This window comes from Branchiostoma belcheri, unplaced genomic scaffold, assembly GCF_001625305.1.
Source record: "Branchiostoma belcheri isolate BF01 breed outbred unplaced genomic scaffold, Haploidv18h27 scaffold660, whole genome shotgun sequence".
Lineage (NCBI taxonomy): Eukaryota > Metazoa > Chordata > Leptocardii > Amphioxiformes > Branchiostomatidae > Branchiostoma > Branchiostoma belcheri.
In genome coordinates, this window is record NW_017804310.1 from 5,676 (window position 1) to 18,051 (window position 12,376).

At 39.4% G+C, this 12,376-nt stretch overlaps 1 pseudogene; it reads left to right on the forward strand.

Annotated features, from left to right (window-relative positions):
- LOC109483850 overlaps positions 1 to 11,870 on the forward strand; it is a 16,732-nt pseudogene extending 4,862 nt beyond the window's left edge.
- Positions 11,871 to 12,376: the final 506 nt, after the last annotated feature.

Genomic DNA, 12,376 nt, shown 5'->3' on the forward strand with positions numbered 1-12,376 from the left:
CAGACTTATCTCGACATATGAGTGCACACACATACAGAAAAACCCTACAAGTGTGACCAGTGTAGCTATTCCTCAGCCTCTAAGGCTGCCCTAACTCAACATATAAAAATCCACACAGAGGCACCAAGTCTGCAACTGTGACCATCTCGTAGTGACATTTAGTACGCACAGTCTGCTGTGAACTACAGTTTCTCTACTTAATATTTTGATACGAATCTTAAGGGTATATGACAGTTATGTTCATTAATATTTAGGCTGAATATTCTGTAAGAATTCATGATGTTTGCAAGTAGGCAAAGGTTTTTCTCAAGAAAAAGTCCTATACTTGTTCACTTTAAAATCTAATTAAGTTATGGCTATAATTTAGTTACACGTATAAGTCTTAGTTTCGGTTTGTTGTAATATGAGATATGAAAGTCTGTTTTAGCTATCTAGAATTGTAGAGTGAGAATAGTAAGCGTTATAGTATAGATTGAATAATGTACATATACATAATCAGTAGTTAACATCGGTAAGTGATTGTACACAGTAGTTGAAGCTGAAAGGTAGACATTAGTGCTGTGTTTGTACACAGTAGTTGGAATGTAGACGTTAGTGTTGTGTGTGTACGAGCTTAGATTTCCTGTGTATCTACTAGTAGTTCCTGTCACGAAGTGTTTGCCTATATGTCCTACAAACACAATTATATCTTGTGACTATCAACTCTTTAAACCACTAGGATTTGTTAGGATAAAACCCAAAAGCTAATAGTATTGATTTGTATCAGTGTAAAATGACTGATGTTCTTCAGTTTCCAAAGTAGGAAGTAATTTTACGCCATTGAAAAGGTGGACGATAGGTTGTATACAAGTAAATTTCCTGTTTTGTGGTTTTTTTCTAGATCTACAGATATGTTCCACTGACAATTCATGTAATCCCTTGAACATAATGTTTCCTTCTGTGTTGCTTTTTTCCTCGGATGGAATATTGTCCGAGGTAGTGAGTTGATCATAAAACACAGAAATAAAGATTCAGGCCAAACAGTTTAGCTTGACATTCATTCCCTTAAAATATCTCTTTAAAAGTAGATCAGAAACAAAAGTCAGACGCTTGTTACGTTCTTAAAGTGGTAGGTTTGAACGCAGAACGTTGACATTATAAAGACAGCTTAACGTTCAACCCACATCAAATGCACTACTTGGGTAATCAGGTCGACAATTCCTCCTTTGACCCAGTTGGCGTTCACCTCTGACCTCACGAGACGACAGAAGGACAAAGCTGCCCGAGTTCCGGTTTACGCGAAGAGAAAAACCATCATAGGAAGCAGGTAAGGCTTAGAAACGGACAGAAAAGTATTCTGATGTGGAGGGGAATAGTTTAAGACCATTTCTGTGGAAGAAGAACCGCAGTAGGATGATAATTTGTAGGCATTTTCGGGATGTGAATATCGTTGAATTAAAGGGGGAGGGGGGCGAAACCTAACATACGTTGGACCCTCGCCACTTACATGTACGTTGATTTGCATCAGGCAAAGTGGCCTTTTAGAGTACGTGAAATTATATAGAAATGTTAATTGTATTGTAAAGAATCGCACAAGGCGTACATTACAAAATCTAGAAACGCATTGAACTGATTTGTAAAAACAGTAAATAGAGAAGCCTGGTGACCAAACCTATAGGCTATACTGCCGACTCTCTTTCCAGCCTAGCGAATGGAGTCATTTTACCCATTGTTCGTAGTCGTAGAAGTAATAAATAATATGATATGAAATGTTTTAAGAGATTGTTGGTGTGAGTGAGTGATTGTAAGATCTCAAATTATGATTTTGGAACAACATAGAAGCAAACCTATTCAAATGCGAGAAAGACAACACGTTAGAATATTTATGTTGGGTTACGTTGTAATGCATTAGGTTAAAATTGTAAAGCTTGGTGAAGTTAGAATTCTTTAAAGCTTGTTTTCTATTAATTCTATTTAGCATTGACAGCTTATAACGCTTAATCTGCATAATTTCGTCAATTTTTTTTTCATTAGGCTGAACATGGCAATGGCAGGACAAGGGTCTCCCACCGGAGTTGGTCAGAACTGCTGTGATGGGTCTCCCACCGGGGTTTCCCAGGTCGACTGTGACAGCAAAACAAGCAATGTTCAAGGCCAGGTGGCAGCACAACAAGTCAGCTTGAATAACGCTGGTGACAAACCCTACATGTGTGGGGAGTGTGGGTACAGGACAGCTAGAAAGTCTACCTTATCCCGACATATGAGAACCCATACAGGAGAAAAACCCTACAAGTGTGACCAGTGTGACTATTCTGCAGCACTGAAACACAATTTAGACCAACATCTAGTCAAACATACTGGTGAGAAACCCTACATGTGTGGGGAGTGTGGATACAGGACGGTTTTAAAGTCTACCTTATCCCGACATATGAGAACCCATACAGGAGAAAAAACCCTACAAGTGTGACCAGTGTGACTATTCTGCAGCACAGAAATTTACTTTGGACCAACATCTGGCAATGCATGCTGGTGAGAAACCCTACATGTGTGGGGAGTGTGGGTACAGGACGGCTTACAAGTCTCACTTGTCCATGCATATGAGAGCCCATACAGGAGAAAAACCCTACAAGTGTGACCAGTGTGACTATTCTGCAGCAGATAAATCTAATTTGGACAGACATCTAGAAAAACATGCTGGTGACAAGCCCTACATGTGTGGGGAGTGTGGGTACAGGACAGCTCAAAAGCGCCACTTATCCCGACACTTGAGAACCCATACTGGAGAAAAACCCTACATGTGTGGGGAGTGTGGGTACAGGACAGCTTACAAGTCAGACTTATCTCGACATATGAGTGCACACACATCAGAAAAAACCCTACAAGTGTGACCAGTGTAGCTATTCCTCAGCCTCTAAGGCTGCCCTAACTCAACATATAAAAATCCACACAGAGGCACCAAGTCTGCAACTGTGACCATCTCTTAGTGACATTTAGTACGCACAGTCTGCTGTGAACTACAGTTTCTCTACTTAATATTTTGATACGAATCTTAATTTAAGGGTATATGACAGTTATGTTTATCAAGATTTAGGCTGAATATTCTGTAAGAATTCATGATGTTTGCAAGTAGGCAAAGGTTTTTCTCAAGAAAAAGTCCTATACTTGTTCACTTTAAAATCTAATTAAGTTATGGCTATAATTTAGGTACAAGTATAAGTTTTAGTTTCGGTTTGTTGTAATATGAGATATCAAAATCTATTTTAGCTACCTAGAATTGTAGAGTGAGAATAGTAAGCGTTATAGTATTGATTGGATAATGTACATATACATAATCATTAATTAACATCGGTAAGTGATTGTACACAGTAGTTGAAGCTGAAAGGTAGACATTAGTGCTGTGTTTGTACACAGTAGTTGGAATGTAGACGTTAGTGTTGTGTGTGTACGAGCTTAGATTTCCTGTGTATCTACTAGTAGTTCCTGTCACGAAGTGCTTGCCTATATGTCCTACAAACACAATTATATCTTGTGACTATCAACTCTTTAAACTACTAGGATTTGTATAAATAAACCCAAAAGCTAATGACATTGATTTGTATCAGTGTAAAATGACTGATGTTCTTCAGTTTCCAAAGTAGGAAGTTATTTTACGCCATTGAAAAGGTAGACGATAGGTTGTATACAAGTAAATTTCCTGTTTTGTATTTTTTTCTAGATCTACAGATATTTTGCACTGACATAATTAAATCGTGTAATACCTTGAACATAAAATTTCCTTCTGTGTTGCTTAGATTGTTGTGTAGATCAGAAACAAAAGTCAGACGCTTGTTACGTTGTAAGGTGGTCGGTTTGAACGCAGAACGTTGACATTATGAGGAGAACGTAACGTGCCAACTGACGTCAAATGTACAATGTGGGTAATCAGGTCCACAATTTCACCCTTGACCCAGATCGAGTTCACCTCTGACCTCACGAGACGAAGGAAAAACAAAGCTGCCCGAGTTCCTGTTTACGTGAAGAGAAAAACCGTCATAGGACGCAGGTAAGGCTTAGAAACGGACAGAAAGGTATTCTTATGTTGAGGGGAATAGTTTAAGACCATTTATGTGGAAAAAGAACCACAGTAGGACGATAATTTGTAGGCATTTTCGGGATGTTAATATCGTAGAATTTAAGGGGGAGGGGGGGCGAAATCAAACATACGTTCGACCCTCGCCACTTACATGTACGTCGATTTGCATCAGGCAAAGTGGCCTTTTTAGAGTACGTGAAATTATATAGAAATGTTAATTGTATTGTAAAAAATCGCACAAGGCGCACATTACAAAATCTAAAAACGCGTAGAACTGATTTGTAAAAACAGTCAAATTATAGACAAGCCTGGTGTCCAAACCTAAGGCTATACTGCCGACTCTCTTTCCAGCCTAGCGAATGGAGTCATTTTACCCATTGTTCGTAGTCGTAGAAGTAATAAATAATGTGATATAAAATGTTTTAAGAGATTGGTGGTGTGAGTGAGTGATTGTAAGATCTCACAAATTATGATTTTGGAACAACATAGAAGCAAATTTATTCAAATGCGAGAGAGACAACACGTCAGAATTATGTTGGGTTACGTTGTTATATATTATGTTGATATTGTAAAGCATGTTAAAGTCGGAACTCTTTGAACTTTTTTTGTAAAAAGCCAATTTTGTTATTGACAACATCTAAAGCTTGATCTTTTTAATTTCATTTTTCATTAGGCTGAACATGGCAATGGCAGGACTCGGGTCTCACACCGGAGTTGGTCAGAACTGCTGTAATGGGTCTCCCACCAGGGTTTCTCAGGTCAACTGTGACAGCAAAACAAGCGATGTTGAAGACCAGGCAGCAACACAAGTCAAGTTGGATAATGCTGGTGAGAAACCCTACATGTGTGGGGAGTGTGGGTACAGGGCGGCTTACAAGTCTACCTTATCCATACATATGAGAACCCATACAGGAGAAAAGCCCTATAAGTGTGACCAGTGTGACTATTCTGCAGCACGGAAAGCTCATTTGGACAAACATCTAGCAACACACACCGGTGAGAAACCCTACATGTGTGGGGAGTGTGGGTACAGGACAGCTAGAAAGTCTGTCTTATCTAAACATATGAGAACCCATACAGGAGAAAAACCCTACAGGTGTGACCAGTGTGACTATTCTGCAGCATTGAAATCTTCATTGGACAAACATCTAGTAAAACACACCGGTGAGAAACCCTACATGTGTGGGGAGTGTGGGTACAGGGCAGCTCTAAGGTCTACCTTATCCCGACATATGAGAACCCATACAGGAGAAAAACCCTACAAATGTGACCAGTGTAGCTATTCTGCAACACGGAAGTCCACCTTAGATGATCATTAAGCAAAACATACTGGCGAGAAACCCTACATGTGTGGGGAGTGTGGGTACTTGACAGTTCAAAAGTCTCACCTATTCGAACACATGAGAACCCATACAGGAGAAAAACCCTACAAGTGTGACCAGTGTAGCTATTCTGCAGCCTCTAAGGCTGCCCTAACTCAACATATGAAAATTCACACAGAGGCACCAAGTCTGCAACTGTGACCATCTCGTAGTGACATTTAGTACGCACAGTCTGCTGTTAACTACAGTTTCTCTACTTAATATTTTGATACGAATCTTAAGGGTATATGACAGTTATGTTCATTAAGATTTAGGCTTAATATTCTGTAAGAATTCATGATGTTTGCAAGTAGGCAAAGGTTTTCCTACGAGAAAGCCCTATACTTCTTCACTTTTATATCTAATTAAGTTATTGCTATAATTTAGGTACAAGAATAAGTCTAAGTTTAGTTAGTACCCAATATACTTTGTTCTAATATCAATTATTTTGAAACGAAAAATCTCTTTTAGCTACCTAGGATTTCGTGAGAATAATAAATGTTATAATGTTGATTGGATAATGTACATATACATAATCAGTCATTAACATCGGTAAGTGATTGTACACAGTAGTTGACGCTGAAAGGTAGACATTAGTGCTGTGTTTGTACACAGTAGTTGGAATGTAGACGTTAGTGTTGTGTGTGTACGAGCTTAAATTTCCTGTGTATCTACTAGTAGTTCCTGTCACGAAGTGTTTGCCTGTATGTCCTACAAACACGATTATATCTTGTGACTATCAACTCTTTAAACTACTAGGATTTGTTAGGATAAAACCCAAAAGCTAATGGTATTGATTTGTATCAGTGTAAAATGACTGATGTGCTTCAGTTTCCAAAGTAGGAAGTTATATTACACCAGTGGAAAGGTAGACGATAGGTTGTATACAACTAAATTTCCTGTTTTGTAGTTTTTTCTAGATCTACAGATATTTTCCACTGACATAATTAAATCGTTATGTACCTTGAACCATAAAGTTTCCTTCTGTGTTGCCTTTTTTTCCTTGGATGGCATATTGTCAGAGATGGTGAGTTGATCATAAATCACAGAAATCAAGATTCAGACCAAACAGTTTGGCTTGACATTCATTCCCTTAATATATCTCTTTTAAAAGTAGATCAGAAACAAAAGTCAGACGCTTGTTACGTTGTTAAAGTGGTGGGTTTGAAACGCAGAACGTTGACATCATGAGGTAAACGTAACGTGCCAACTGACATCAAATGTACTACATGGGTAATCAGGTTGACAACTTCACCTTTGAACCAAAGGGCGTTCACCTCTGACCTCACAAGACGAAGGAAGGACAAAGCTGTCCGAGTTCCGGTTTACGTGAAGAGAAAAACCGTCATAGGAAGCAGGTAAGGCTTAGAAACGGGCAGAAAAATATTCTGATGTTGCTTGTAATAGTTTAAGACCATTTCTGTGGAAGAAGAACCGCAGTAGGATGATAATTTGTAGGCATTTTCGGGATGTGAATATCGTTGAATTAAAGGGGGAGGGGGGGGCGAAATCAAACATACGTTGGACCCTCGCCACTTACATGTACGTCGATTTGCATCAGGCAAAGTGGCCTTTTTAGAGTACGTGAAATTATATAGAAATGTTACTTGTATTGTAAAGAATCGCACAAGGCGTACATTACAAAATCTAGAAACGCGTAGAACTTATTTGTGAAAACAGTAAATAGAGAAGCCTGGTGACCAAACCTATAGGCTATACTGCCGACTCTCTTACAGCCTAGCGAATGGAGTCATTTTACCCTTTGTTCGTAGTCGTAGAAGTAATAAATAATGTGATATGAAATATTTTGAGCGAGCTTGATGGTGTGAGTGAGTGATTGTAAGATCTCAAATTATGATTTTGGAACAACATAGAAGCAAATTTATTCAAATGCGAGAAAGACAACACGTTAGAATTATGTTGGGTTACGTTGTAATGCATTAATTTGATATTGTAGAGCATGATAATGTAAGAACTCTTTAAACTTTTTTTTTTCTAAAAACCTAATTTTCTTATTGAAAGCTTTTAAAGCTTAATCTTTATAATTTCTTAATTTTGTCATTAGCCTGAACATGTCAGCGACAGGACACGGGTCTCCCACCGGAGTTGGTCAGAACTGCTGTTATGGGTCTCCCACCGGGGTTTCCCAGGTCAACTGTGACAGCAAAAAAGACGATGTTCAAGGCCAGGCGGCAGCAAAAGCCACCTTGAATAACGCTGGTGAGAAACCCTACATGTGTGGGGAGTGTGGGTACAGGACAGCTAAACAGTCTGACTTATCCCGACATATGAGAACCCATACAGGAGAAAAACCCTACAAGTGTGACCAGTGTGACTATTCTGCTGCACAGAAAGGCCATTTGGACTATCATCTAGCAAAACATATTGGTGAGAAGCCCTACATGTGTGGGGAGTGTGGATACAGGACGGTTTTAAAGTCTACCTTATCCCGACATATGAGAACCCATACAGGAGAAAAACCCTACAAGTGTGACCAGTGTGACTATTCTGCTGCACAGAAATCCAGTTTGGACTATCATCTAGTAAAACACACCGGTGACAAACCCTACATGTGTGGGGAGTGTGGGTACAGGACAGCTAGAAATTCTGACTTATCCAAACATATGAGAGTTCATACAGGAGAAAAGCCCTACATGTGTGGGGAGTGTGGGTACAGGACAGCTCAAAAGTCTCACTTATCCGAACACTTGAGAACCCATACAGGAGAAAAACCCTACAAGTGTGACCAGTGTGACTATTCTGCATCAAAGAAATCTGATTTGGACAATCATCTAGCAAAACACACTGGTGAGAAATCCTACATGTGTGGGGAGTGTGGATACAGGACATCAAAAAAGTCTCACTTATCCGAACATATGACAACACATACAGGAGAAAAACCCTACAAGTGTGACCAGTGCGACTATTCTGCAGCACGGAAAGCTCATTTGGACAGACATGTACTAAAACACACCGGTGAGAAACCCTACATGTGTGGGGAGTGTGGGTACAGGACAGCTCAAAAGTCTAACTTATCCAAACATATGAGAACCCATATATACTAGAGAAACCCTTCAAATGTGACCAGTGTAGCTTCAATGCAGCCTCTAAGTCTGCCCTAACTCGACATAAAAGAATTCACACGGAGTTACCAACGCTGCAACTGTGACCATCTCGTAGTGACATTTAATGTGCATAATCTTCTCTTAAGTATAGTTTTTCTATCTTCAGGCTATATGTAGCTTGCGGATGTAGCACAATAATTTTGAAACCATTTAGGCTAACTACATGATTTATTATAAGATATGCTACTAATATTTGCAAACATGCAAGTTTTTTTTACGAAATGTCGTAGGCACTTTTGTCCACTGCATTTTTAATCACTGTAAAACTGTGGTTTAGTTACAAGAATAATTCTTAGCCAGACAAATATACTTTCTTTAACTATCAATCATATATTTTGGAAACGACTCCATCATTTGATAACCAGATTTGTAATTTTTGAACAGTAAATTTAATTTGTGGTAGAACACCAAAATTTGTCGGTATTGATTGGATAATGTAAATGTACAGTATTTAACATCGGTAAGTGATTGTAAACAGTAGTTGAAATGTAGAAGTTTACGTTGAGTTTGTTTGAATGAAGCCATTGAAGGAGCTTCGATTTCTTGTTAATACATGTACATATGTACTTCAATTTGTCTAAGTGTTTGCCTGTATGTCTTACAGATACAATAATATCTTTTGACTAACATATACTCAGGAAACTAGCGTTTGGTTTGGTTTGTAGTAAAATCTTTGCGCTGATTTGCATCGGTGTAAAATGACCGACTTGCTTCAGTTTCCAATAGTAGGAAGTATTTTACAGTTGTGAAAACGAAGGCGTTATTTTGGATACGAGTTCAAGTTCCTGTTTGTTTTGAATTACTTTTAGAAGATGTATGTATATAAATTTTCCGTTAATACAATTAAATCGTTATGTACCTTGAACATGATGTTTCCTTCTGTGTTGCCTTTTTTTCCTTGGATGGAATATTGTCAGAGGTGGTGAGTCGATCATAAAACACAGAAATCAAGATTCAGACCAAACAGTTTGGCTTGACATTCATTCCCTTAAATTATCTCTTTAAAAGTAGATTAGAAACAAAAGACGCTTGTTACGTTGTTAAAGTGGTAGGTTTGAACGCAGAACGTTGACATTATAAAGACAGCTGAACGTTCAAACCGACATCAAATGCACTACTTGGGTAATCAGGTCGACAATTCCACCTTTGAGCCAGTTGGCGTTCACCTCTGACCTCACGAGACGACAGAAGGACAGAGCTGCCCGAGTTCCGGTTTACGTGAAGAGAAAAACCGTCATAGGAAGCAGGTAAGGCTTAGAAACGGGCAGAAAAGTATTCTGATGTTGATTGGAATAGTTTAAGACCATTTCTGTGGAAGAAGAACCGCAGTAGGATGATAATTTGTAGGCATTTTCGGGATGTGAATATCGTTGAATTGAAGGGGGAGGGGGGCGAAACCTAACATACGTTGGACCCTCGCCACTTACATGTACGTTGATTTGCATCAGGCAAAGTGGCCTTTTAGAGTACGTGAAATTATATAGAAATGTTAATTGTATTGTAAAGAATCGCACAAGGCGTACATTACAAAATCTAGAAACGCATTGAACTGATTTGTAAAAACAGTAAATAGAGAAGCCTGGTGACCAAACCTATAGGCTATACTGCCGACTCTCTTTCCAGCCTAGCGAATGGAGTCATTTCACCCATTGTTCGTAGTCGTAGAAGTAATAAATAATATGATATGAAATGTTTTAAGAGATTGGTGGTGTGAGTGAGTGATTGTAAGATCTCAAATTATGATTTTGGAACAACATAGAAGCAAACCTATTCAAATGAGAGAAAGACAACACGTCAGAATTATGTTGGGTTACGTTGTAATGCATTTGATTAAAATTGTAAAGCTTGGCGAAGTTAGAATTCTTTAAAGCTTGTTTTCTATACATTCTATTTTATCATTGACAGCTTATAACGCTTAATCTGTATAATTTCTTAATTTTTTTCGTTAGGCTGAACATGGCAATGGCAGGACACGGGTCTCCCACCGGAGTTGGTCAGAACTGCTGTGATGGGTCTCCCACCGGACTTGGTCAGAACCGCTGTGATGGGTCTCCCACCGGAGTTGGTCAGAACTGCTGTGATGGGTCTCCCACTGGGGTTTCCCAGGTCGACTGTGACAGCAAAACAAGCAATGTTCAAGGCCAGGTGGCAGCACAACAAGTCAGCTTGAATAACGCTGGTGACAAACCCTACATGTGTGGGGAGTGTGGGTACAGGACAGCTAGAAAGTCTACCTTATCCCGACATATGAGAACCCATACAGGAGAAAAACCCTACAAGTATGACCAGTGTGACTATTCTGCAGCACAGAAATTTACTTTGGACCAACATCTAGCAATGCATGCTGGTGAGAAACCCTACATGTGTGGGGAGTGTGGGTACAGGACGGCTTACAAGTCTCACTTGTCCATGCATATGAGAGCCCATACAGGAGAAAAACCCTACAAGTGTGACCAGTGTGACTATTCTGCAGCAGATAAATCTAATTTGGACAGACATCTAGAAATACATGCTGGTGACAAGCCCTACATGTGTGGGGAGTGTGGGTACAGGACAGCTCAAAAGCGCCACTTATCCCGACACTTGAGAACCCATACTGGAGAAAAACCCTACATGTGTGACCAGTGTGACTATTCTGCAGCACAGAAATCTGCTTTGGACCAACATTTAGCAAAACACACCGGTGAGAAACCCTACATGTGTGGGGAGTGTGGATACAGGACGGCTGTGAGGGCCAGCTTATCCCGACATATGAGAACCCATACAGGAGAAAAACCCTACAAGTGTGACCAGTGTGACTATTCTGCTGCACAGAAATCCAGTTTAGACAATCATCTAGCAAAACACACCGGTGAGAAACCCTACATCTGTGGGGAGTGTGGGTACAGGACAGCTTTGAAGTCCAACTTGTCCCAACATATGAAAACGCATACAGGAGAAAAACCCTTCAAGTGTGACCAGTGTGACTATTCTGCTTCACGGAAATATTTTTTGGACCAACATCTAGCAACACACAAACCATACATGTGTGGGGAGTGTGGGTACAGGACCGCTCAGAAGGACTATCTATCACAACATTTAAAAACTCATACAGTAGAAAAACCTGAATCTACAAGTGTGACAAAGGTACAACCAACAACTTTGTCCCCTTTTAGTTGTAGCAAGAAAGTCAAAATGGAAGAAGACCCTCTCCAGGAGTGACCATGTTAGCTATAGTCTTAGTCTAGTGTTAATCTGTACATGGGCCTGATTACTACTCCAGGGCTCGAAATTCCTTTTTGGAAATAGGTGCACTGGTACACCCAACCTAAGAAATTAGGTGCACAGAAAATATTTGGGTGCACCATATAAAACAAGACTTAATTACAGATCTTACTGCTCCTCTTCTGAGCTTGAATCTAAAATGGGAGCTATGACCTCTGACATACCTTTGCCAACTCATGTTTGCCATCCAAGCTGACGAATTATACATTTTTTTACTGCCAATATGCAAATTATAAGAGCCCGTTTGCATATATTATATCATTTGATCATATTCTCCGCCCAATGACAGGGTTATCTTAAGAAATAAGGCGATTCTAGCGTTTCCTCATAAATTATGAAAATGAGGTCCTGATTTGAATAAATTATGTTTAGTGATGTTCGCCTTAATTGAACTTCCAAGTATGGCAAGTATTAAATTCACAGCAGTTACCACCATAAAATTGTACCAATTTGCCATTAATTATGCAAATTAGGTCTTCATTTACATAATCAATATCTACCAATGATCTTGTTGTTCTCAATTACATATGTCTAAAGTGTTTCATAGCCCTAATATGGAATACAGCAGATTATAG